This window comes from Nyctereutes procyonoides, unplaced genomic scaffold, assembly GCF_905146905.1.
Source record: "Nyctereutes procyonoides isolate TBG_1078 unplaced genomic scaffold, NYPRO_anot_genome, whole genome shotgun sequence".
NCBI classification, from domain to species: Eukaryota; Metazoa; Chordata; class Mammalia; order Carnivora; family Canidae; genus Nyctereutes; species Nyctereutes procyonoides.
This window is the reverse complement of record NW_026575146.1, coordinates 11,085,796-11,113,691: the sequence shown is the minus strand read 5'-3', so window position 1 is coordinate 11,113,691 and position 27,896 is coordinate 11,085,796. Positions and strand designations below refer to the sequence as shown.

General features: G+C 40.5%; 1 protein-coding gene across 3 annotated transcripts in view; it reads right to left on the bottom strand.

The window, feature by feature from the left end:
* Nucleotides 1-27,896, bottom strand: part of TIAM2 (TIAM Rac1 associated GEF 2) — a 217,930-nt gene that overhangs the window by 133,915 nt on the left and 56,119 nt on the right. Inside the window, exon 1 of one of the 3 annotated variants that reach the window (XM_055309748.1) lies at nucleotides 7,033-7,084. The exons of the other annotated variants lie outside the window; for them this stretch is intronic. The gene's annotated coding sequence lies outside the window, so the exon portion shown is untranslated. Of the gene's footprint in view, nucleotides 1-7,032; nucleotides 7,085-27,896 lie in introns of those variants that run through there. 3 annotated transcript variants of the gene reach the window in all.

Here is a 27,896-nt window from a genome sequence, read left to right as displayed (position 1 = left end):
AATTCAAGCCCCACCTTGGGTGCAGAGTTTACTTAAGTAAAAATTTTAAGAAAAAAAATAGCACAGATAGATGTTAATTGATGCCATATTTTAAAGTGAGTTAACAATGGAACAGGTACAGCAGGGTCCCATGACTACAGAAGATCTAACCGATCTCTCTGTAGGTTTATGAGATGCAAGGCAGGGCTAGGGAACCTACATCTACAATAAAATTCTAGTAATTTTACGTTTTCAGTTATACAAAGAGTGTGTTGTATCTGTAACAGCACACAGGCACCACGTGCGGACAGAATCATCAATCAACAGATTTCACTCATGCTCTTTTTGGCATGAATACCAGCCAGTCCTGGAACCCCTGAGCTGCCTGCCTACTTGCCACCATGACATCATTTTAATTAACATGAACAGATCTTTCATTTTTCTCCCTTGAGTTTTGTGATGAAAAGCCATTCAGTTTTATAATGCTGAAGATTCGACCCCCAAGCTTTCCCTAAAAGCTGAATATAACTGGACCTTCGGCCACATCATAGTGAAAAATAAAGGAAGAGACCATATTAACCAATCTATTACAAGCTACATCAAGCCCTGGACTAAGTCGCAGTGTCCAGTGTTTGTTAAACTTTCACTGCTAAGTGACAAGAGTGTGACAGCCTGTAGCCATCAGTGCAATGACCAACACAGGTCAACGAGAAACTGCTGGGGAAGACGAACTTACTACTACTTAACCCATGTCCTGAAGAGAGGCTCCCCTACCCAAGTTCATTTTTAAAAAATGCATTTGGGGATGTCTGGGCGGCTCAGTGGTTGAACATCTGCCTTTGGCTCAGGGCGTGATCCCAGGGTCCCAGTATTGAGTCCCACATTGGGCTCCCTTCAGGAAGCCTGCTTCTCCTTCTATGTCTCTGCCTCTCTCTGTGCATCTCTCAGGCATAAATAAAATCTTAAAAAAAAAAAAAAAAAAGCATTTCTCACAGAAATTTCCACAATTCCCCCCTTCTTCAAATTAAGTCCCTTTGTAACCACCATCTCTCTGAATTAAAAAAAAAAAAAAAGTCTTCAAATCTCTGGGTTTACTTTAGGCTTGCTATCAGCAAGGCAGCTTATCAATTTAGAGACTCAATGTTTGGAGTAAAACAAGACACTTGGAAGTTTTTGAGGAGACAGACATGCAACTCCATTAACCCCTCACAGGAGCCAGGTCTATGCCATCTGATAGAGCATCGCCTAACCCCCACCAGACCTCCATTCACAGGTGGATCATAATCTCAATCTCTCAGCCCAGAGAGACATCACAGACACAATGAACAAACCACCTGTGGCTCTTGCTCTGAGGTGGCAGGTAAGACTGCATCGTGACGTGCTGAATGCCTTCACAAGAGGTAAGTGCACCCCCCCTCCCATCAACACTAGCACACTGTTTCTGCACAAAGTTCTACTGACACCAGATGCTGCCCTTAACAAAAAGAGACTGGACAGTTGCCCAGTGGACTATAGGATGTTACAGAACCCATCATTCAGGACAAAGGGATGACTAATAAAAATGCAAATAGAAGTTACAGTCTACCTCCACAAATGGCAGACTTCTCTATACACACAGCACATGTTTACTGCTTATCATGAACCAAGTTACAGCAAGGTCCTTGTTTTTTTTTACAAAAGGGCTCAGGTGAAACTCTAGGGGAGGAAAATCCTCAGTGAACAGCTGGAAGCAGGACAGGACAGATCCATTTGGGCCACTGTATTCCCTAGGCTGGTTTCTGTTCAGAACACACCTTCCCTAGGATTCCCACAAAGTTCATGTATCCAGTGACAAAATCCAAGGATGCAAAGGTTGACCTGAGTGCTGGATGTGCAGAATGTTTATTAAGTTAATTAAATTCAATTCAAGGAGTATTTGTTGAACATCTCTCATGTTCAAGGCACTATGCTAAGTGTTGAGGATATGATGTTGACCAAGAGCCTGACATTCCCTCACAGCCTACAAATAAGCCATGTCACAGAACATCATGGGGACAACATGGTTCAGAGGGTAAGATACTGTGGAAATACACAGCAGTGGCCCCAAGCCCAGCCATCAAGACAGATCCAAATTCAGTAACAATAATACCCATGTCACAAGAGTTACCTCTATTCAGTGTTCCTGGTATAGCAGAATGGCTCTTTCTCCACTAGGATTCCATTCAATATTTTAAAACATGTCCACATATCCTTTGACACTCCTCCTATGGAGGAGAGAGAACCAGTCTATGCTCCCTTCCTTGAATCTGCTTCAATCTGTGAGAGTACAGCTGACCTGACACTACAGGATTTCCATGGGCAGGTCAGAAAAGGCCAAAAACTTCCAGCTGGTTTTCTTGGAAAACCTTCACTTGAAGCCCTGAGAGAGCATGTAACTGCCATCATATATAGTTTCCTTGATCCCTATAATTTACCTGACACTTACCACCATATTTTCCAGCACATGCAAAGACACTAAGGATTCCATCCCTTGCCAAGACAAAAGAAAGTGATTCAGCATTGGTATATAAAAGCCATCACTGAATTTTGGCTTCCAGATTGAGGATGACTCTCCTCCAGTTGATTGACAGAACTCCATGAATGGTGGGGAGGACCTTCTTTGGTACAGAATAGCAGTACAAGAATTCCTATCACTTCCAAAATCACAGCATCTATGTGCAAGTACACACATTTAGCATTAGAGGAGGCTTGCTTTAAAACACAGTGCTAGACCCACAAATTATGAGTCAGGCAATCTCCCCATACATGAGAAACTTAAAACTGTGTGCATCCAGGAGATCACCTAGATGATCATGGCAGGAAATACCTGCTTTCCTCCTCTTCTCCCCTGTGAGATGATGGTCCTGCCCATTTCCACCCTTTCTTCCAGCCCTGTCAACACTCAGAACCATCCCATCACCATATATGGCATCCATTTTAAGAGAAGAGAGAAGGATGCCTTGGTGGAGCAGTCAGTTAAGTGTCTGATTCCTGATTTCAGCTCAGGTCATGATCTCAAGCCCTTTTTTTTTAATTTTTATTTATTTATGATAGTCACAGAGAGAGAGAGGGAGAGAGGCAGAGACATAGGCAGAGGGAGAAGCTGGCTCCATGCACTGGGAGCCAGACGTGGGATTCGATCCTGGGTCTCCAGGATCACGCCCTGGGCCAAAGGCAGGCGCTAAACCGCTGCGCCACCCAGGGATCCCGAGATCAAGCCCTTTGTTGGGCTCCAACTCAGCGTGAAGTCTGCTTGAGTTTCTCACTCCCTTTTCCTCTGCCCCTCCCCCCTGCACTCTCTCACTGAAACAAACAAACAAGTAAGTAAGTAAATAAGTAAATAAGAGAAAGAAAGATTCATAGGGTGCTTGGCTGGCTTAGTCAGAAAAGCATGTGACTCTTGATATTGGGGTCATGAGTTTGAGCCCCAGGTTGAGTGCAGAGATTACTTAAATTTAAAAACTTTATAAATCTTCCTTTTATAAAATTAAACAAATATAACAGGATGCTTGGGGTAGGGGAGGCAGGGGCTGTTAAAAATGAAGTAGTATCTCCCACAGTAAACCATCTTCTTATGTCCCTCTCCATCTATCATATTCTTGCACCTGTTTCATTTGACCAAAACAAGCTCTAAGCGTAACAAGGCTCCAGCTTTATAACAGGCAAAAATATCCCATATGAACAGCTAAAGAAACTACTGGAGGGGGTAGCCCGGGTGGCTCAGTGGTTTAGTGCCTGCCTTTGGCCCAGGGCCTGATCCTGGAGTCCTGAGATCAAGTCCCACGTCGGGCTCCCTGCATGGAGCCTGCTTCTCCCTCTGCCTGTGTCTCTGCCTGCCTCTCTCCCCCTCTCCCCCCCCTCTATCGTGAATAAATAAATAAAATCTTTAACAAAAAACTACTGGAGGACATTCTATCCATTTATTGATTATAGAAACAGCTATCAACTCTGCAATATTATCATTTCCTCTTCCTCCATCCTTAGAGTAACTGAAGAAGCATAGGGATGAAAGAATAAATGAAATCAAATGAGGAGCCACCAAAAACTGTGGCCACCAAAAAACTGTCAAATTAGCAAATTAGCACAATATGATAGGCTCTAAAAGATGGCAAGCAACAGCACACACATAGAAGCTACCCTACCTACAATATGGATTCAAGTCTTTGTGTTGGTCAAGTCCTTTTGCTCCTTTAGCAAAAGGGGATAAAACTGAAAGGGCCTATTGACCTTAAAACAGGAAATAAAAATCTGCACATCCCTTGAAAGGGAAAGTATCTGAAATGCACCTATAAAGAGAATTCTTCAACCACTTCTGTATCAAGAAGTGTGTTCAACTCAGCTCCGGATTCTGAGCCACCCGCAGGGAACCTCTCATTAAGCAGCTTCACCAAATCTCTGTGGAACAAACGGCTCTGGGAAACTGAAAAGCTCTAGAGCAAGGCTGATCACACACCTCCCATGCTATGTGAGGGGACCCCCCAGGAAAAAAAGAATCAGGGGGCTTCTACCTTTGCCACAGAGCTCAAATGAGCCAGAACTTCACCAAATTCCAAGGCTAGACATAACTGCTGAAAGGGGGCATATTACACAAAAGATACTTGGGGTTTTTTTCCCCAAAAGATTTGTTTACAAAGGTAGTGTAACCAATGATCCCTTTCACAGTGCCTTGAAAGTAAATAACTGTTGAATGAGTGAAGGAATGAAGGAAGGAATGATCAAATAGTGATTTCAATTTTCAGTGGCAGATGATTCAAGAATTCTTGGATTTATGTAAACCAGGGAAAGATTTATCCCCACCTGCTCTAATACTCTAATAACACACGGGCTACTGCTGATGACTAACATATTTCATCCTCCTAAACTTTCCGGAACTGCCACACTTTTCTTCCCTGGAGACAGAGCATAAACTAATACTTCAATAGACATAGAAATATTTTCTGACTGGCCCCCTCCCTGCAGACCTCCAGGAAACAATAATTTCAAAGTCATGAGCTTAGCTGGGAACGTTCATGCTACAGAACCCACCAGAAAAAGCATCAAGTTCTCCCCAAGCACGGTTCATTTTTATTGCTTTAACTGATACCCCACCTCTGGTGACATCTCATAGGTTCGTCCTGAGGCTGAGGGATGCTGGCCACGGCATGATACATTTCAGATGCTATTTTTATAGCAACATAATTCACAGCCCTTGATGTCACTATAACTTAAAGGAAAACTTACTTGACACTTAAAGAGGCCATATTGTTTTTACCCAAAATTTCTGCTCAAAGTCAAATATTTAGGAGAAAATACCTGTGCTTATACACCCTTGCCCGCAAAGCGTATACTTCTACTTCTGAAAATAAAGAATTTGTGGGTTTTGTGGTAAATTCTCCTTTAAACCTCCCTGCACAGACATTCAACATAGTCGCATTAACAAACAATACAAGTAAGATAAAAGGTACCAGACACAGAGTAGGCCCTTGGGGTTCCTGTGTCAGTGGTATGGAAATCAGAGATAAGGTTTTGAACAATGCTAACAAACACAAAACTGATAGCCATAGTACAGATAATGATGTCTTTCTGGAAGGTGAGAGAAACACTTACCAGAGCACTGTTTTGGTTTTTTATTCAATTAATTTTACAGAAAGGAGCCCGTGTTGGCGTCCCCGGGATTGAATGGCTATGGCTGCTTCCCTTTATGTTACGGGGCAAACCAAAGTGACCCAAGGAGCAAACCTACAGCAGGAACTTTTTAAAGCAAATCCTAGAATCCATAAGAACTCAACCTACAGTTTCATACTGGGTACATCTGAACCTTCAGCTGGGCTGGTTGTAGCTGACAAATAACCCATTTTACACTTAGTAACACTTAAGTCCCTATGAGCAGCAAGGCGCTACGCTGGACCCTGTGAACGCATGATATAAGAATGAGTCAGGCTCAGCACCACTTACCAAAGGGCCTAGGGCCAGTAGGGGAGAAAAGACAGCAAAGACATTATAAATTATATGAAGAGGCAACACAAATCAGCCATCTGGGGTGAGAGCAAGATGGTGCTGTGGAAAAGAATGCCAGAAACTTCCCTTGGTTTAAAAACAAACAGAACAACAAAACACCAAAAAATAAAACAAAATCCTTTGAATCTCTCCAAAACAGACATTTTCAACAGCAATGCCCCTAAGATTATCTACCCAAACTAGGGGAGGGGGTGGTTTGGATCCAGCTTAGAAGAAGAAAACACACCCACAAGAAAACATGAACATCTATAATGAAACAAACTACAGAACTTTTTTAAAGAGTTTGGAGGATGCAGGGAATACATTTCCAGAGATGAAGGGGCAGATACTACGTGCACAGACAAGGGGAGGCTGGGATCAAGAAGACAGCCCAGGGTGACAGCCTCTGGAGCATACTGAGCACCGGGCAGAGATGGGCCAGGAGTTCAGACCAAGACAACGTTAATGCCCAGCTGACCAGAGCAGGGCAGCCTTGCTGGTGGCCCCAGCCTTGACATGAGGAGGCAGGGAGGCCATGCATTCTTATAAGGAGAGGGGGAAAGCACACACGAAGGACAGAGAGCCCAGGACCTAAAGCCTGAGGGACATGGACAAGCATGCAGTGTGATGAGGCACAACGTGAAATGAGTGCAGAGGAGAAGCTCAGGATGGCCCATGGTGGCCACCTCTGGAGTCCGAGCTGTCACTTGGTCTTTAGTCATTAGCAGACACTTCGAGAAAAGCCAGCATGGGGTGGTGGGGGGCCTCCTACCAAAACCAGACCAGCACCATCCAACCATACTGAATGAGAACTGAAAGGAGTTCATAAGAACGAAAATAAACTAGAAATCCCAGAGTGTGCTTGCGAAACAGAAAGAGCTCAGTCATAAGAATGCCAGAGTACATGGTGAGGAGCTAGGGACAAAGCCGGGACCTGCCCCTTGGTCATTTATCCACGTCTCTAAACCTAATTCCCCTCTGCACGAAATGGAAAGGATTACACCCACCTTCCCAGACTGTTGTGAAAACAAAATGAGAAAAAAAATTTTTTTGAATTACCTGACATAGGGCCTGGTCCAAGTTAATAAAGGTTAGACAATAAATGTTAGTTCTCTCTTCTTGTCCTGGTTTCTGTAAAGCAGAAATAAATGCAGGCTTTCTTCCACAGTGAGCAGTCCTAATAAAAACTCTAAATTATTTTTAACTAGCACAAGGCTAGCAAGATGACTCAGTAATGCCAAGGCCAGGCCTAAATGTCCGTTACTAACAAATACCATAAAATATTTTTCAAAAAATATTTCTCTAGGAACGGACTAGGTAGGTAAATTATAAGTTAAAAGGAAAATGCAAATTGAGAAATCCGCATAGTCAGACTTAGAAAATATTGTTTCCATATCTATCATAATGTTCTAAAACTATTTTCATAACATTCTAAAATAATAATTAAATTAATTAGACCATTCAAGCCTTCTCCAATCACAGACAAACCAGGGAGCCTTCTGACAAGGCCTGGTATTTATCACAGGACTATTTCTAAAGTTTAATGTAAGGCTAAGCCTATAAGATTGTTGAGGGGTTTTTAAAAAAAAAATTTAAGTAATCTCTACACCCATTGTGGGGCCCGAACCCATGACCCATCATCCACCAAATGAGCCAGCCCGGCCCCCAAGACTGTTGTTCTTTAAAAATAAATTACCTACCACTAAGAAAGGTACTCAGCATGCTTTAGGAATTTGTGGAACAGCTTCCCATTCTTTGAGTCCAGTGTAATAGGGGAATGGCTGACAAATCAGCCTATGTTATGGCAAATGTATTAGATGTGAACTCTGTGTAAGCAAAATGAAAAGAATTGGGGGGAATTTCAATACTCAATAGCTGAATATAACTATAGGTGTTGCTATGTCATGAGCTCTGGATTTCTGTTCCCCGCAGTGGCCATCCATTCACATTCAATCCATCCTCTTGGGACCAAATCAGAGTCTGCACCACCTAGCATCAAATTACTTACATCTAACTTCCTTGTACATCCCTAAACACCTGTACCCTACCATGCCCAAAGCTGCTCGGAAACCCACTTCTCTCTAACCATTCTACCAGCCTCCCCTCCACCCTCAAATTCCCACCCTCAAAAGCCCTGGTCATGAGATGAACACTGGGGGCCCCATCCCCAGCTCTATGGACAATTCTCTGGACATCTAATACTCTTTTAAATAGTCCTGGGATTTGTTCTCAAGACAGAAAGTACATCAATCACAGTTTAGGAACTAACAGCATCTTTGTCCCTTATGGAGAACTTAATAAACATGTAAGAGAAAAACTTATTGATAACAATTCGAACAGCTCTTGTTCTCCAAAAAATATTGCTTTCAAAAGAAATGTTAAATAATCACTGTGTTTAAGTTATTAGATAAGATTAATATTATTAGATAAGATTAATATGCTTAAACCTTATCCAGACATTTTAAAGTCACCGTACATTTTTTTTTTTTTTACAGAAGCCCAAGGTTCCAAGTAAATTAGCTCTGATACAGAAAGGAACTCATGACTAAACCTGTCATTAGTAACTGTCTTTTGGTTGGAAGCCCTGTATCCACATTAGCAAGTCAACAACAGCATCAGCTATCGATTGAGCATGGATTAAAATGACTTATGTAGGACCTGGGACCATAAAGCATCATCAGCGTGGGAGTATACTTGCTGTGTTTTTTTGTTTTGTTTTGTTTTTCTGATCGCAAAGGCAGCATCTTGGTTCTAGGGTTGATCTACTACACGGACACTTTGGGAAAAAACACCTTCAGGTCTCTCTCCATTAAGATTCACACTGCCTTTTCCACCTCCCAGACTCAAAGGGATTTTGTGGAGATTACTGATGTCTGACAGATCTTTCATCTTTGGGGATGAAAGGGGCTAATGAGTATTTGTTGGGCAGCACTCCCACTCCGCCCTATGGGAAGGCTCAGAATTTTCTTCTGAGGGTGTCTGCTGCAGGTAGGAAAATGTTACGTTTGAAGTGGGAACCAGGATAGACTTTTAATTATGGGGAGGTGGGGTAGCTAGTTGCTACACAGAGACCTGGGGCCCTTCGATTCTAATTTTTCCTCAGCTGTGGCGGTGGATGTGACCTTGAGCCTCACCTTGTGGCTCTGCAAAGCCAGGTTAAGCACACAGAGCCCCCTCTGAAAAGCAGGGCTTATAATCAAAGCAAATGAACTGAAGTGGAAACACCTGTACCTCCCTGCACTTCCATAAAGTCTGCCTTGGCTATAGTCTCAGGCCTTCTGGAACAGTACTTGGTCAGTAAGAAACAAGAAAAGAACCACAGACAGCTAAAAATGGATAATAATGCCATTTCCTGCAGGGTTTTTATAAAGTCCTGTAGTTTTTAAACTTTAACAGCAAACTTTAGGAATGATAAACATCTACTTATAAGTGGCATCTAAAAAAATTGATTTATGTCCTAATAAGAAATAGGCAGTTTAATTCTACCTGTAGACTACCGTTTCCCCAGGAACACTTCTCGTTTGTCCCAAAATCTAAGAAATGCTCCCTACACAACTTCTTGTTTGCTCTCTACTGGGTTCCTTCATTTCCCTGCCCAACCCCTTGCCTCGGTCAATTCCCACCTCCCTCCCAAGCACCCCCACACCTCCACCCATCTCCACAATGTTGTTCCTCAACCTGAGTATCTTTCCACTTTCAACATTCTCCTTCTGGGTGGCTTTCACCACTGCTCACGACAGCCAGGGCTCCATCTCCAGCTTAAATGGCTCTTCCAGACCTACTGGCTGTGCCACCTCAAAATCAACAAGACCCAAACTAAAATTATTTCCAACCATCCCCTGCCCCCAAATAACTCAGTTCTGGGTACCCAAACCAGGATACTGGCTCTTCTCTGGCCACCATCACGAGACAGAAACCCATCAGTTATCCCAGGCTAGCCTGGCCGCTGCCTCATCTTCAAGTTCAGGTGCCAGTAAATCCTCTGGCTCCTCCTCCCTCACTATCTCCTTCATATGTGCCTCCCTGTCCTTCTGCAGCCTGCAGGAGCTATGATCCTAGCCCTGCCTCTACTGCTTTCTGCTGCCTATTTCTAGAACTTTCTCCATCCACAAATCTCTGCTCCACACACCAGCCACAGGAAAATTCTAAAGCACAATTACATTCCACTTTGAAGCCTTTCAATAGGATTACAAGTCCCAACTTCTTTTCATGGCATAGGAAACTCCACTGACCCTTCCAGCCCTTGGCCTACAGGCCCCCCAATGCAGCTCCCTGCAGCCCATAGCGTATCGTGTGCTACCGTGCCTCCGTGCCTTCCCTCCCAGCTAAAATCTGCCTTCCCCCTTCGCATTAAAAGCACATTCCTCTTCATTCTCAGGATCAATTTACATGGCTCTTCTGAGACATCCTCCCATCATATATGAGGGATAATAAATCATTACTTTCGGCTATATCACTGCTCTGTAGTCAAATCTCTATTCTGATAGATACCCACTTACCACACTGGGTAGATACTCTTTACTATATGCCCACCTATTCCACTAGGGCACAAAGTCTGTTCTAGGAGTGTTTTTTCAGCATTCCTAACATCGGGCCTGGAAAAGCCTGCATGAGCAATGACTGTTCAATGAGTCAATGACGTAATAAACAAATCCATGTTGTGGAATACAGTAGTTTAATCTAATTGAACCCATTCTAAAATGCTGCTTCCACTTTCTTCCTATCATCCAGAAAACCAAAGTTACCTCTGGTTCACGAGTCTTCACATCTTGATGAAGACCGCATAGAGACAAGCCCCAAATTGTCTGGAAAGCCAAAGTGCACCTATTCATTTCTATAATGTACAAACATACTTGGAAAAAAATATTTCTTATGCATTCAAAGCCCAAGCGGAACCACAGGCTCAGCAGTAAAGATGCACTTAAATAAAGGTGCTTTCTTAGGAACTGAGTCCCCACCCCAACCTCAGGGCATCATCATCCCAACATAGATTTTCCTTTAAAAGACCAAGACAATTAATTCACCTCATCTTTTTAAGCCCCTTTGCCTTTGGTTATTTATCATTTCCCTGTTTAACTCATCATAAAGGAATTCCCAAGGAACAGCCTTAAAGACAGGAAGGATATGCTTGCCAGAAAACTTTCTTGATGAATACAGACTACATAGTATAGGATTGGTTTTTTTTTTTTTTTTTTGATAGCCAAAGTAAACCAAATTTCAGCCTAAAAAAGAAATAGGTGTCCAGGTGGCACACCTCAGTTGATACACTAGATGGCAAAATTCATGGCACAGGTGAAAACAGAAAGACAATCTATTTCTTCAATATCCCATTATTTTAATCACCTTTAGGTTATATAATAGTGAGAAGATACATAATATGACTCAAAACTATAGACAAGGTAAATCATCTCAACTTTTCTTCTTATATATTTCATATCTACTATATACATAAGTATATTATATATTTGAGCTGCTATACACAAGTGTTACAATGTAGGGTATCTTCTATGCTGAAATTACTATGTACAACCACATAGGCCATCAACTTCCTCCGTGTTTTTACAGTGTAATTCCTCATGTGCATCTATTTCTTATTTTCTTTCGGTGTCTAACTTCAAACAGGTACAGATGACTGTACTTTACCAACACCACATGCAAGTACACACTGCTTTACAGACTTTTTGACAAGTTCTCCCAAATGTGTGTCATTTGCTTCCAGTGAATGAGTTCTAGTCATTCTCAGATTCTCTGGAACCGACCAATGGAAAATCAGGCTGCATGTTTACTAAGGGCTCTCCATGGCTATAAAGGACTGCAAGTCAACAGGCAGGTTCTTCTCACTCACAGAACTTCCTGAAGAAGGAAACAGGACCAGAAGAGAGTAGCTTGCAGTTTGGAAGTCACCAGAGAGAAAGTGCTGAGGGCAGGGCAGCCCTGAAGGTAAATCTGCCTCAACCCCTGTTTTAATCAGGGGCTGAGATGAGCCCCCTCACAGGGCTGCAGTGATTACATGCTTAATGTGTATAAAGTGCCCAGCACAGACCTCTCACCTTTGAGCTCCAAGCTGTCTACCTACCACCTTCCATCCAGTGGTCTAAGGGCAATGCAAAGGCGCCACCCCCTGCAGCCCACCTTCAAGACCTGCTGACTGCTTCTTCTCAGGATCTGCCCAGTGCACCCAGCTCTCTCCACGTCCTCTGCTGCCCACCCTGCCATACCAACGTTGCTCTCTTAGACTAATGCAACAGCATCCCAACTGGTTTCCCTGAATCCCCTTTTAAACCTCTTTTGGGGTCTCCCCAATTTCTTGGATAAAGACCAAGATCCTAATAGGACAAAGTCTTGCACAGTTAACTCTCACCTGCCTCTCTGGTCTCACCTTCTGCACTCTCCTCCATCCTCGTCATGCTACAGCCACATTCTCTCCTGCCAGAGGACTTCTGCACATACTACTCCTTTGCTTGAAGCAGAAGAGTCTTCTCTCTTCCTGACCCCACTCCAGCCTAATTATTATTACCTGTCCTGATCCTCAAAGCTAGGTCAGGTCCACTTCCCATAGAAACAGGTGCCTCTTCCTTCCAAGAACTTTCAAGGTTGAGATAGCATATTTTTACTATGATTCATCAATGTATGCCCTTCTACTTCACCCTAGGCTCAAAGGGATGGCATGGAACAAATTTTATCACTTAGTTTGGGTGTTCCTGAAACAGAGCCTGAGATGAGGATATGGGTACAGATAGTTCATGTGAGAAGTCATTGGAGGAGGAAGGAAAGAGAGAGAACAGGGAGAGTGAAACGGAAGGAGGGAAGGCCAGTCCAAGCGCATGCTACCAAAACTGTGCACAACAGGGAATCATTTCTACCAGGATCTCCTGGGAGCCTGCAGATGGCACCCAGAACTGTTCCTTGGGGGAAGAAGGCAGAAGCATGTGTCCACTGGCTTCTGTCCCCTCCTAGTTTCAGGCTAGGCCCAGGGGTGTTAACTCTCCCATCTCAATGTGCCCTTGCACACCACATAGGCTCCCACAGCATGGGAACCAGGACAGAGAGCAGGTACAAGGCTGTCACCACAAAGCACATCTGAAACCACACGGGCAGTCCCTCAAAAATGTGTCTGACAATGGAAGTGAATTATGATGATGTGGCTCACAGACTAGATATCTGCTACATTCCCTCTGTGTCCCTGTGCCCAGCACAGAGCCTGATGTACCACAGAACCTCAGAAACATAGTAGTAGGGGTAGTTCTCAATATCACTATTTTTTCACATAAATATGACTTCTCTCCAATAACACTGGTAGGATATTTTTTAAAAATTGGGAAAAGGAAGTTAATTCCAGGGCACTTGGCTGGCTCAGTAGAAGAGCATGGAACTCTTGATCTCGGGGTTGTGAGTGTGAGTCCTACATTGGGCATAGAGATTACTTAAAAAAAAAAAAAAAAAACTAATTCCACTATGATGTCCTAGAAGGTCTCTCCACAAAGGGGCACTCAGAATTGTGGGAGAGTGGTTCCATAACAAAAAGAATTAAGCTTTTATGCTCTTACAATGAGAAGAGTAACTGTGTGCTCCCTAATGGATATAGCTATACTTAATAACTTGTGTATGGTCCCCAAGCACTATTTTTGCCTCTAGAACATCAATAAAGATACATTTTGGACACTGGAAACAAATGTTACATGTAAGCCCAAAATAATTAGAGACCAAGAGATAAAAATAACCTTAAGACATTACCTAAGTGATACAGAGTATATGTATAGCCCTCTTTCTAATCCTAAAGCATCTGTAAATTTCCTAAGATTATGGAGAACTACCAGAAACTCACAAAGTGTTGCAAAATGGGGCACTTACATACAAAGCTCAGTTCTTGCAAATCCTTTCAATTTAAGGACTTTACCTGCTTAAGATTCATGAATTAAACAAAGATTAGGGAATGCTTACGGTGCATAAGGATACCACTGAGGTTATATGGAGAAAAATGGAAAGGAGATTTAATCCTGGTCATAAAAAGATGATCTAGTGCAATGCAGGACAGGAAGATGGACCTAAATACAAATAAAAATGGCAGAGTAGAAAAGAGTAAAATGTCATTTAAAACCCCAAACTTGGGGATCCTTGGGTGGTTCAGCGGTTTAGTGCCTGCCTTTGGCCCAGGGCATGATCCTGGAGTCCCAGGATCAAGTTCCGCATCAGGCTCCCGGCATGGAGCTTGCTTCTCCCTCTGCCTGTGTCTCTGCCTCTCTCTCTATGTCTATCATGAATAAATAAAATCATAACTAAATCAATCAATCAATTCCAAACTAACTGGGACGCCTGGGTGTCTCAGTAATTGAGTGTCTACCTTTGGCTCAGGTCGTGACCCCGGGGTCCTGGGATTGAGTCCTGCATCGGACTCCCCACAGAGTCTGCTTCTCCCTTGGCCTATATTTCTGCCTCTCTCTGTGTCTCTCATGAATAAAATCTTTAAAAAATATATATTTTTTTTTAAGTAAAACCCAAACTAACTGCCACCACTCTGTCTCCTCAAGAGAAAGCACAATTCATGTCTGTGGAAAGATCAGGGTATATTTCTCATTTTCATCTGGAAAGACTAATGAAGGAAAGAGAAAGGAAAGACAGAAATGCCAAAGCCTCTTCCACCTTTTGCATACATGTCCAAGGTGGACCAAGTCCTCTGCCTTGAGCAGTTGTTAATGGAGGGGTGGGGGAGATGCTCCAAATAGAGAAAGCCAGGAGATCCCTGTCAAGTCTCTTTTTTCCCTGCAAAGCCTTAATGAAGAGAGAGGTCAAGCTACAAGGCAAGAGATCGGAAATTTCGGGCGCCTGTGGCAGTGAAACTCCAGCAGTGGGATGGCCAGAGGTTTTTCAGAATTGAGGGGTGTGACCCTCAACATCAGGATGTTATGCTGCTGCATGGAAATGAGGCAGAAATTAACAGCCTCTGTGCCAAGTTTCTAGTTCCCCACAACCCGACTGGGTCTCTAGGGTCCTGCTAACCGCGGCCTTACATTGCTAAAGCCGCACTAGAAGAGATTTGCAGGGCCTTTCTGATAACCCTGCAAATCCAGCAGGTTGGGAAGATCATAAAGAGGACTACTAGTAAAGAACTAATCAAAAAATCTTTAGGTCAATGTAAGAGACATCAGGAAGGTATCAAAAAAAGAATTTCACCAAATATCTTTAAGTTTATTGTTAAAATCTGGACTTGCTTCCCATTTCTCAAATCAAAGTCTATGACAAAGGATAAAAACTTAAGAAAAAAAAAAAAAGCCAGGCCAAACAGCAAGACACACCAGAAATATGTTGCAGAAGTCCCAGAAATATGTTGCAGAAGTCCCCGTGGAACACTCAAGCGCATCCACTGCAAGCTTGCCCGCTTGGCCCCCCCTTAAGTCTGCATGCGCACATAGAATCTCTCCCCCTGGGAAGAAGCCTTGGCAGGCCAGGACGCTGCACCAGCAGATCCGTGCAAGACTGGTTTCTGCCCACAAGTGGTCATGGTCTCACATGTGATGTGATGTAAACAATAAATAACAAAGATCAAACATGATGTAAACAAAACAAGGATCTGACAGAGAGGTTCAGGCTTAGAAACACCAAGGTGTCTTCACAGAGAGGCTGAAGGTGGCCCATGGGGTAGAGGAAGAGGCCCGCAAGAGGGTGGAGAGGGAAGGCAAAAGAGACAGCACAGCCTGGCTTTTGGAAGTCAAATGCTACCCAATCTAAAGACCAACATCAGGGGACACCTGGGTGGTTCAGCAGTTTGCCTCTGGCTCAGGGCATGATCCTGGGGTCCTGGGATTGAGTCCCACATCAGGCTCCCCACAGGGAGCCTGCTTCTCCCTCTGCCTATGTCTCTGCCTCTCTCTGTGTCTCTCATGAATAAATAAAATTTTTTTAAATAAAATAAATAAAATAAAAATAAAGCATCAGGACCTTCAGGTACCCATCAAATACCTTGTCTCCAGATTACTAATACTGGGTCATCCTTCAACCAGGAGTTATTAACACAGATTAGCAGCATGGCTGGCTGCCAAATTGGCTTGAAATGCCTAGACCTGCCCAGATTTGGAACTAGAGTTACCAGGCCAAAAAAAGACACTGTTCCTCCTTTATACCATGTTGTTATTTTCCTTCAAATATAAATTCACACTTGAAAGCATAAAAAGGCAGTTGTGCTTTTGTCATAAAAATAAAAGGTTATTTTAATTTTTTTTTTTTTAAAAAGAAGGTCACATAGGGACAAGAAACACACAGCGATTTCCACAGGCTTATTTATAGAAACTTGCATTGCTAGACTATAAGCAAAACTAGAAAGAAGTGGTGTAACAGAGTGTATATGTGAACAAAATTAATTTTGCCAATATCCTACTCTGAAGAGGAGAGAAGAGGTTGGAAGAGAGGAGAGGAAAAGAAATAAAGGGGGGGGTGAAATGAGACATTTATCTTCACTACAGTAGTAAGCAGAGCTCAGGATAAATATGTAATCTAAAAGAAGGAGGTCTTGTTTATTTTCAATATGCCTGCACACAAGTCATTAATCACATGGGCCATGGACTATAATTATGTAACCCAGTTTTAATGTTCAAACCCTGTCAAGCCTCCACCTGGAATTACTCAAAAGCATTTTGCCCCCATTGAGAAACAAAGAAACAAAGTCTCCGCCAAGGTAATAAAATTCTGCAGTGAGACGCTCCCCTGCAGTGCCTGCCAGCTCTTAGACTACATTTGGTTCTGGGCCAAACCAAAAGTTCTAAGGAGGTCAAATATTCAAATTCCAGCCCAAAATATAGTCACAATCACAATTAAGGCACAGGCAAGCCAGATACATAAACTTATCAAGGTTTTATGCTTTTAGCAATGTTTATACGAGACCATCCACTTTTATATGGGCTATGAAGTCTTCACATCCCAGGCTGGTAAAAGCTGGACTACAAGTTTCAGGCTCGGTTCTTAAAAGTAAGGTACTGAACTTTACATTAACTTATTCCAACCTTCACCAATAACATCCACATTTCTGTATTAGTAAAGGAGCTCTTCTGGGTGATCACCAAATCAGCACAAAGCGAAAGAAGCTTAAAAGAAATTTACAGATAAGTTTGTAGATTGTTAATAAAACCCTGCAACCATGTCTCTAGGCTACTTACTCATTCATTGTCATCAAGAGAAAACTATCCATTCTCAAAAGTATAAGGTATACAGTCTTCTGCATGAGGCACATACTGGTCTAGCATCTTCCTTCCAAGCTCTGTATCTTCCATGAGATAATCATATGGGATTCCACATAAATACTTTGCCATATGTATTCATCCATTCTTTCTATATAAGTTTTGGTTTCTTCTGTTTATTACTTTTATCTAACACTTCACCACCTTGTATCCACATACACTCAGTTATAAAAACGCATGCTATAAAGTGCACAAATCTTAGCTGCAGAGTTCCACTACTTTTTACATATATATGTAAAAGTATGTATAAAGATATATGTATATATTTGTAAAGATATATATCTATATATAAAGATTTCATGCAACTATCACTCAGATCAAGATATACTGCAGGAAACATACACATAATTGTTCATGTCCATACATACATGCATGCATTCACCCACCCACACTCCATCCTTAGGATCAAAGTAAGGCTGTGGTATAAACAAACAGAAAAGAGATCAACCACAGGATGATCAACCACTAAAACATTGCATTTTAGTTGATTGTGGAAAAAATAAAGTATCATTTACAATTTGATGCAGAGATTTTGTTACTGCATTTCTAAGTCTTGAATCATTACCCTTTTTATTAAATCATGTTGCCTTGCCACTAAATCTGAACCAGTTATTTTCTTTAAAGAAAAAAAAAGTTAAAAGTCACAGACTGGGAGAAAATATTTGCAAATCACATATCCAATAAAGGACTTGTATCCAAAATATATATTTAAAATCATCAAAACTCAACAATAATAACCCAGTTTTTAAAATGGACAAAAGCTCTGAATACACAAAGAAGATATACAGATGGCAAATAAGCATATGAAAGAGGCTCACCATTATTAGTTATTAAGGACACAAATTAGAACCTCAAGGAGATATCACTACACACGTTAGAATAGCTAAATGCTTTTTAATAAATTGATAACATCAAATTACGTTGAGGCTACAGCAACAGGGGGGGATTCAAGATGATACAGCCACTTTGGAAATAGTTTCAGTTCCTTAATGAAGTTAAATACACACCTATAACTCAGCAATCCCACTCCAACATATTTACCATTGATTTAACTTATGCTAAAAAATCTGTATGGAAATGTTTATTCATCATCTCCAACAACTAGAAACAACCCAAATGTCCTTTGAGAATGCAATGATTTAAAAAAACAGTAGTACATCCAATACAATGCAATACTACTTAGCAATCAAAAGAAATAATCTGTTGGGGGATCCCTGGGTGGCGCAGCTGTTTGGCGCCTGCCTTTGGCCCAGGGCGCGATCCTGGAGACCCGGGATCAAATCCCACGTAGGGCTCCCGGTGCATGGAGCCTGCTTCTCCCTCTGCCTGTGTCTCTGGCTCTGTCTCTCCTTCTCTCTCTCAAGAATAGATAAATAAAATCTTTAAAAAAAAAAAAAGAAATAATCTGTTGATTCACCCAATAAACTGGATGTATCCTACATGCATTTTGCTAAGTGAAAGAAGCCAAATGGAAAAAAAAAAAAAGGCTGCATATTTTATAACCTCATTTTATGACATTCTGGAAAAGGCAAAATTCTCAGAAGAGAATCAGTGATTTCCAGGGGGTAGGGGACCACACAAAAAAGTTGAAAATAATAAAAATTGATGAACTGTTAAGTAGGCACTGGGATGGTGAATATAGGACTTTATGTCCTTCTCAAAACCCATAGAACTGTATGCTACAAAGAGTAAACTAAACTGTTATGTAATATTTTAAAAAATCACTGAGAGTCAGGGGCTCTCAGAATAAGATGGAGACTATGATAAAGGAATGCAACTACATTATAAGTGGAAGACATAACTTCACTGCAGTGGGTGGGGAGAAAGAGGCTGACCTAAATAACTTTGGAACTCAGAATTCTGATACTATAAGCTAATGAGAGAAAACAAAAATTATATAAACACTGTGCTGTAGAGCTGGTAAATCTATTGCTCTCAGGAGTACAAGCTGGCAATTCTGAAACTACTTTACATATACTAGGATTGAATTTACAAATAAATTGTAGATAATAAGAGCCAAGATTTCCACAAGAAAAGGGGAAAGGACAGAATGAACTCTATGGTTCTGGATAATTTTATTTATACGTGTGTGTGTGTGTGTGTGTATGGTGTATAGTTCAAAAAATATAAATAGATACAAAAGACATAAAAAATATAGACATGAGTGTAGATTCTGCTCTATCAGTATAAACTCATGTTTAACACTTATACAGATACAAAAATATAGACCTATATAGTCAGAGATACCATGAACTCGTGCTTATTTTAATATAGAGATATGCAAATTGTGTACACATGGGCCAGTATACATACAAACATTTCCTAGCTCTGTGCACTGAGACTAGAAGCAGCAGCACCCCCCATGAGCAATGAGCACACCCAGCACCCAGATCTTGGTTTCTAAATACCATTTCAACTAAAAGGCACCAAGGCTTTTTTGGAGAAATGGCTAACTCCAGAGCTGGAGTAAGGATAAACCAAAGATGAAAGATGAACCAGGCACATCCTGTAGTTCCAGAATGCCCAAAGGATGGAGGAGCCAAACTCAAAGAGTTTTCAATCATCAAATTTGGAACAATGTGAACATAATAATGATAGGACTGGGTTATAACCCAAAGAAAAAAACAAATGCCCATGAGTCCCCATTGGTAAAAATAACTGAATAAACAAGTAGAAGGAACAGAACAAATCTTACTGACAAAAGAACTGCAATTATTAAATGTATGATGAATGAGGAACATAGGAAATCATCATTAGAATAGCAGTGATATTGCCCAGGCTGGATAAATACTAAAAGCAGTATTACAAACAGAGAAACTATAAAGACATAGAATATCTGCAATGCCTCAAAGTACATCCTTCAAATTTGCTAAACACCATGCTGGTTTTCAGATATGACTACAAATTACTTGCTACTCCTCCCTCCAGAAGGTGGAGCTAAATACCCTCCATGAGTATGAGCCGGCCTAGGTAACTTGCTTCTACGGAAGTATAGAGAGGGAAAAATAATAATTGTACTACGGAGAAAGTTAGCTGACGCCACTTTAAGCAAGTCATCATGGTTAACATCACCAATAATAAGTCATGTTGATTTCATGAGCCCCTGATATGGTACAAAGAGAAGGACATATCACCTTTATGATATTCTGCCCAAAATCAATAACTTCAATCTAATCTGAGAAAACATCAGGCAAACACAAAGAAAGGGACATTCTACAAAATTCCAAATCATTACTCACCAAAATATCAAGGTCATAAAAACCAAGATATGGTCACAGATTAGAGAATACTAAAGAGATACGACAAATACGTACAATGTAGAATCATGAAATGAACCTTGTAACAGAAAACATATATTAGTGGAAAAACTGAGGAAGCCTAAATAAGTCTGTAGTTAACAGTATTAAACCAATTTTAATTTCCTAGCACTGATCTCTGAAATATCCTCTCCTCCATATTGCAGAGCCAGCTCCTAAAAACCTTTCAAAAGATAGGTCAAATGCCTTCTCTTCCAGAAAGTCTTCCTTGATTATACACACACTGGTTTATTGGATACCATTCTTCTGTGCTTCTATCAAAACACTTATCACTCAGTTCCAAGACTTCCCATATGATCTTGGGTAAGTAACTTAAATCTTTCAGACCCCTCAATTTTGCTCATTGGTAAAACAAAGAGTTGTTCAAGGATTTAAAGAAGTAACATATGGTGATTAGCTCAGTGCTTGTATATGCTTTCAATAATGGTAGTGAGGGACGCCTGGGTGGCTTAGTTGGTTAAGTGCCTTCAGCTCAGGTCATGATCCTGGAGTCCTGGGATCGAGCCCCACATCAGCTCTCTGCTCAGCAGAGCGCCTGCCTGCCTCTCCCTTTCCCCCTCCCCGTTTCCCTGCTTGTTTGTTCTCATTCTCTCTTTCTGCCAAATAAATAAAATCTTAAAAAAAAAAATGGGGGATCCCTGGGTGGCACAGTGGTTTGGTGCCTGCCTTTGGCCCAGGGCGCGATCCTGGAGACCCAGGATCGAATCCCACGTCGGGCTCCCGGTGCATGGAGCCTGCTTCTCCCTCTGCCAGTGTCTCTGCCTCTCTGTGTGTGTGTGTGTGCCTATCATAAATAAAAATTTAAAAAAAATGGTAGTGAATGTTACCAATCATTTTATCATTGTCAAGGTCTGAGTCTTTTCTAGGGATTTGTAAGTGCCTGGCAGGTGATAAGGACACAGAAAATGTTTGCTAAATGAATGAATGAATGACTAACATTAACACTGACAAACATTTATCCAGTATCTACTTCATATATTAGCAGCCCTGATAAGGGTATAGGACTAGACTAGACTTGCTTCTCTGGCTGCACATTAAAAATCACTTGGGGAATTTCAAAAATCTACTAATGCCCAAGTGCCACACTTAGAAATTCTAACTGGTCTGAGATGGAGCAGGTTGAGCCACTAATTTACTTTGGAGGAAAAGGAAATATATATATAACAACATCCTAATAGCAATAAGCACACCTAGCATCCAGTTCTTGGTTTCTTATATAAAGAAACCAAGGATCCTTGGAGAAATAGCTGATTCTAGGGCTGGAGCAGGAGCAACCATCATGAGGAGATACATCAAAGGGATACAAGAGCCAACTGAAAAAGCTCCCAATGGCCCACACTGAAACAACTGGAGCAATAAAATAAAGTAATATTGGATTATAAACTAAAGTATAAAATAAATATCCATGAATCCATATTGATGTAAATAAATGATTGGATAAATCGGTAGATGTGAGTAAACAGCTAAATCTCCCAAGCAGAACTATAAATACTTTCGTAGATCTTTTGACCTCAAGGAGGTGGAAATAATTTCCATTCTTTAAGCGGGGGCTATGCACAGGACTTCCTTCTAAAGGGTACAGAATGAAGAAAGAGAGAGAAAAAAAGAGTGGCTTTACAGTAGAAAAACCTGGCAAATACTACTTCAAGCCAGGTAATCAAGGTTAATATCAACATGATATAAAAAAAATCAACATGATAGGTCACATTGATAGTATGTACTCTTGATATGATAACAGCACTTTGACTCTGTGGTCTTCCTCCTAAATACACCAGTCTAATCAGAAAATTGAGGGACATTATACAGAAGATCTGACCAATACTCCTCAAACTGTCAAAGTCATCAAAAACAAGAAAAATTTGAAAAACTGTCACAGCTAAGAGGAGGTTAATAATACATAATAAGTAAAAATAATGCAGTGTTGGAACTCCTAGATAGCTCAGTCAGTTGAGCTTCTGACTCTTGATCTCAGCTCAGGTTTTGATCTCAGAATTGTGAGTTCAAGCCCTGCAGTGGGCTCCATGCTGGGCATGGAGCCTACTTAAGAAAAAAAAAGTAATGCAGTATTCTGAAACAAAAAAGGAATATTAGGGGGAAGATACCAAAGAAAATCTTTTATTTTTTTAGATTTTATTTATTTATTCATGAGAGACACAGAGAGAGGGGCAGAGATACAGGCAGAGACAGAAGCAGGCTTCATGCAGGGAGCCCGATGTGGGACTCGATCCCGGGACTTCAGGATCACGCCCTGAGCCAAAGGGAGGCACTCAACCACTGAGCCACCCAGGGGTCCCCCAAAGAAAATCTGAACACAGTAAGGGCTTTAGTTAATAATAATGTATCAATACTGGTACATTGTGACAAATGTACAATAAACAATAATATAAGATGTTAAAGTCAGGGGAAACTGGGTGTGGGCTTTACAAGAGAACTCTCTATACTATCTTTGCAATAATTCTGTAAGTCTAAAACTGTTTGACAACAATAAATTTACTGAAAGGAAAAGACAAAAGAAAGTTGGCCAAGAGATAAATGGGTGGCATCATTACACTGTTATTAGCCAGAGTACAAAGAAATTGCTGAAGAGTCATGGAAAATTACAATAAGGAACAGGACTCAGATATGGGAAGTAGCCAAGTGTGGGCAGAAAGTCAGAATTCCCAGGACCCAAGGAAGGAACAACAAGGAGATCCATCAGAACCAATGAGGCAAGAGCATAGAACATGCAAGAAGAAAAGAATAATAAAAGTATAATTTCGACAATTTGTTAAATAAAAAGACACTGGAAAAAAATGGTTAATTTTTATTGATTTTTCAGGGCACAGGTGCTCATTTCTTCACCAAACACTTCTCTAATGTGTTCATTAACACCCTGAAATGTTCTCTTTCCTTATATGAAAGATCTTTACAAATTATGTACGTGTATTAAGGGAGAATGAGGAAAAAGAACTCATGTATGAAATCAAAAGATCCCAAACTTGAGAAGTCAATACTCTGCTTTGTTTTCATCTCTGAAGATATAATACTAAAATACATTTATTCAATCTTATATTCTACCTTGCCTCCTAAAACTGATCCCTCGGGAACTTTGCAGATCATCAGCATGTCCTTGTTAGTTTTCTTTGGAAAACCCTGGCACAGAAATACAGTAGTATTTCTGACACAGGAGAGGATCTTGGGATCTTTTAAATACTTCATTTGCATATTGATCTACAAATATTGTAAAGGCACATACAGCAAATTCACTTAGTGTAGCTGCTATGTTTACGATTCCACAGAAAAAGAATTTATGAAGGCAGTATTTTCAAACTGTTTTGACACACTTAGTGATTTAAAGTCAAAAAGTCATCAGTACCTTTATATTCCTCTAAACAATACATGGACCTTAAAACACTTCAGCTCGAGTATCCTCATTCCCATCTTCAATGTTACTATTGTCTATTATTTTAGATCTACCTTGCCTTAATCACCCTAAAAATCAATATTTTTTCAATCTGATGCTTGTAAAAATATGTATATGTTCCCCAACATCTTTGCTCATTATGGCATTTTATATTCCATTTCTTCCTTTTAATTCCAATTAAATTTAATCCAGTTTAGGTGTGTATGTGGTGAGCCTGCTCTTTGTCCATGAATCTGAACATGTCTTGCATTCACTCTCAAGTAACAACTTGAGTATAGATATCCACGTGGGAATTCAAAGTATTATTCCATTAACTTCTGTCCTCTCTTATTGCTAATGAGAAGCCTATTGTCTAGAACTGCTGTCTTTGCAAATAACCTATTTTTTTCTCCATGATTCTCAAGATACTTCCCTTCAACTCTGGAGTTCTACAGTTTTGTACAACTTGTATGTATTTGTATTTGCTTTGTATTTCCTGCCCATGTTTCAGTGTGACTCTCCCAATATTAGAATGTGCCCTCCATCCTTTCTGAAAACATTATCTGCTATTATCTTTTTGAATATTGGCTCTAATTTTATTCTAGTCTTCTAGACACTTATTAGACATCTTGGACCATCTCATTCTTTCTGCAAGTCTCTCAATAACTTGCACGTTTCTAATCTCTCACTCTATGCTACATTTTGAGTAATTATATCAGATCTCTCTTAACATTCACCAGATCTCTCTACTTAGCCTCATCTGCTATTAATGGACTATTGTGGGGTTTTTTGTTTTTCAGAGCAGGGGTACAGGAAGGGAGAGAGAATCCCAAGCAGGCTCCATGCTCAGCATGAAGCCCTATATAGGGCTCAGTCCTATGATCCTGCAGTTATGACCTGTGCCAAACCAAGAGTCAGATGTTCAACCAAATGAGCCATTCAGGCACCCCTGCTGAGTTTTTAATGGCAGTAAGTACATAATACTTTCAAATATTTCTATTCTCATTTCACAGTGTACTATTGTTTTTATTCTTTTTTGAAAGGGAGAGAATGCATGAGTAGGGGGCAGGGGAAGGGAACAGAATGAGAGGGAGAGAGAATAATAAGCCCAAACACACTCAACACAGAGCCCAACATGGAGCACAAGCTCACAACTCTGAGATCGTGACCTGAGCTGAAACCAAGAGTTGGATGACTGAGTAAGCCACCCAAGTGCCCCCTATTTTTATTTTTTAACAATTAGTTCTAACTTATTTCACATGGCCTTGCAGACTTTATCTTAGTATCTTATATTCTTAGAGGACAAATACTCCTGATTATTGTGGGGTTTTTGGGGGGGTGGGGATTGTAGCTCAATGTTCAATTCTGGCCACGCAAGTGGTAAAGCAGGACACAGTACGGAACACGGAACACAGCTCGTGCTGGAGTCTCGGGGCCGAGGGGGTGGAGACAGGACGGGGGCTCCGTGACTGGGTATTCACGTATTTAATCTACTTCAGAGTAGATTCTTTCTTCATGCTATTTACAATTTATGACCATGAGCTCATCCTCAGAGAAGATTGATTCTCTGTGTGAATCTCATGTTTCTGATGTTTGTGCCTGTGCTTTCACCTGTCCAAGGCCAATCTTTAATCTATTAGCTTCCTAATATCCACAGTTGATGAAAAGAGAAATTGGTGGATATGAATAATCTATATTCATTATTCAGCTTCTAATTATTTTTGTTCCTTGAATGTTAAGTCTTTGTTGAATAAGTCAAAAGGAATAAGTGAAAAAAATCAGAATATTGCTGGGAAAGGCCAACTGGCTTTCACCAATAGGCCTCCTTGGACCCATCATCTTAGTAAATTCCCCACAAACCAGAGTATGGCTGTAACTTAGAAGGTGAAAGCATCAAATATCACCAGTACAAAGAAAGGGAGAGAGCCTCCCATCGGAGGAAGCACATAATTGAGCTCAGAAACCAACAGCCTTTTAACTGATGATGAAAAATTTATCTCTCCAGCACACCAGGCTATCTGCAGCAACAGGACTGGCACAGCAGATAAACAGAGGGTGATAAATTACAATCAGGAGAGTGTTTGCTTAACTTAGACACAAAAGGAGGAGGGTTAGCTGGATAAAAAGAAATTTTAATGCTATCAGGCTACAAGACCCGACACATCCAACCTCCCAAATCATTCCTGGCCAATGAAACATGAAGGCTCAAAGTTCACCGCATGTATTACTAGTGTTAGGTTACAGACTCAGATCTTACAGACTTCAGTCTTACAGACTTCTTACAGACCAAGTAATTCCGCACATCTCTGCTCTAATTTACCATAAGCTGTTTTATATTTTAACTTTCAAAAGGAAATGAATTCCCCTTGTTTCTAAGTCATTGAGAAAGATATGATCATCATTTCTTATCTGTAAATATTATCAAACTTGTTAGTGTTGCACTAATGACAATATATATAGTAATATGTTCTTGTAGGGACTATTTTGAAATAGTTTCACATCCACATAAAAGTTTCAAGAATAGTTTAAAGAAGTCCCACATCCCTCCCTAATCCAGATATCCAGTTTCTCCAAGTATCACCAACTCACCAAATTTGCATCCCTTCTCTCTCTCCCCATCTCGCCCCCCACTTTTCTTTCTCTCATTATATACAAGTGTTAGAGTAATGGTAACTATATGGTATTCTTTTCATCTGAAGTTCTTAAGTGTAATTCATATTTCCTTAACATTTCAGTACTTTGCCCAATGTTGTGATAACAATCCATTTTTCTTCTATTATACTATAAAAGATACAGAAGATCAAGATGGATTTGCAATATTAGGATATATTCTGGTTTTTACTTTTCAAAATAAATTTCTATAACTCATTTATATACACACCCAACATACATTAATAATTCAACAAATATTAATAACATCAATCTGCTAGATACTAAATTTACAACAGTCAATAAAACAAGTACAATCCCAGCACTTAGGGAACTTACCCAATATTTCCTACAATTTACATCCATCATAGAATTTATGGTTAATCATATCACAAAGAATAAAGATTTTCTTGTGTTGCATATCACACTATCAATTCCATAATCCTTAAAAACTTCAGTGTTTATTAAGTATAATCAGGAGATAATTAGAATAATTAAAAGTTATATGACCAATCAATAGATCAAATAACATAATTTCAGATGGCATATTAATGTGAAGTATTATCTTGCCATCTGAAATATAAATGAATCACTAGTATTATTTTTATGGTACAAGTAAACTAGTAAAAGTAAAATCGTGGGGATCCCTGGGTGGCGCAGGGGTTTAGCGCCTGCCTTTGGCCCAGGGCGCAATCCTGGAGACCCGGGATAGAATCCCACATCGGGCTCCCGGTGCATGGAGCCTGCTTCTCCCTCTGCCTATGTCTCTGCCTCTCTCTCTCTGTGTGACTATCATAAATAAAATAAAATAAAATAAAAAGTAAAATCGCAACAGATTTAAATTATATTCGGTATTTTTTTTTTGGCATCTTAATTTATTCTGTATAAGAGCACTAAATAGTTAATCATACATTGTCCTCCCATGTCCCTCCTCCCCACACAAACTACAGGTAACAAGTTTAAAAAGTAAATCTACTTTCCATGGTGGCAAGTGCTAAATGAGCTGTGAGAGCTACATCTTTAAATAGAATAGTATGGGGGAAATTGCCACCTCATTTTAAATCAGTTTGCTAAGGTCTTTGAAAGAGATGAGGTTTCAGAAATCATCGGATCGAAAAGAATCATAGCTGAAAAGAGGACATTTTAGGCCAAAAATATCTTGCCAGTAGACTTACAGGAAACACAATGGTTTTAGTAGAAAGAATGCATGCTTTGGAACCACGTGGACTTGGGTCTCAATTCTAGCTTACTCATTATTAATAGAGCATTTTTGCCCTTGGGCGAGATTCTTTCCTTCTCTAAGGAAAACAAACGATTCTTTCCTTCTTTAAGGAAAATAAATGTAGA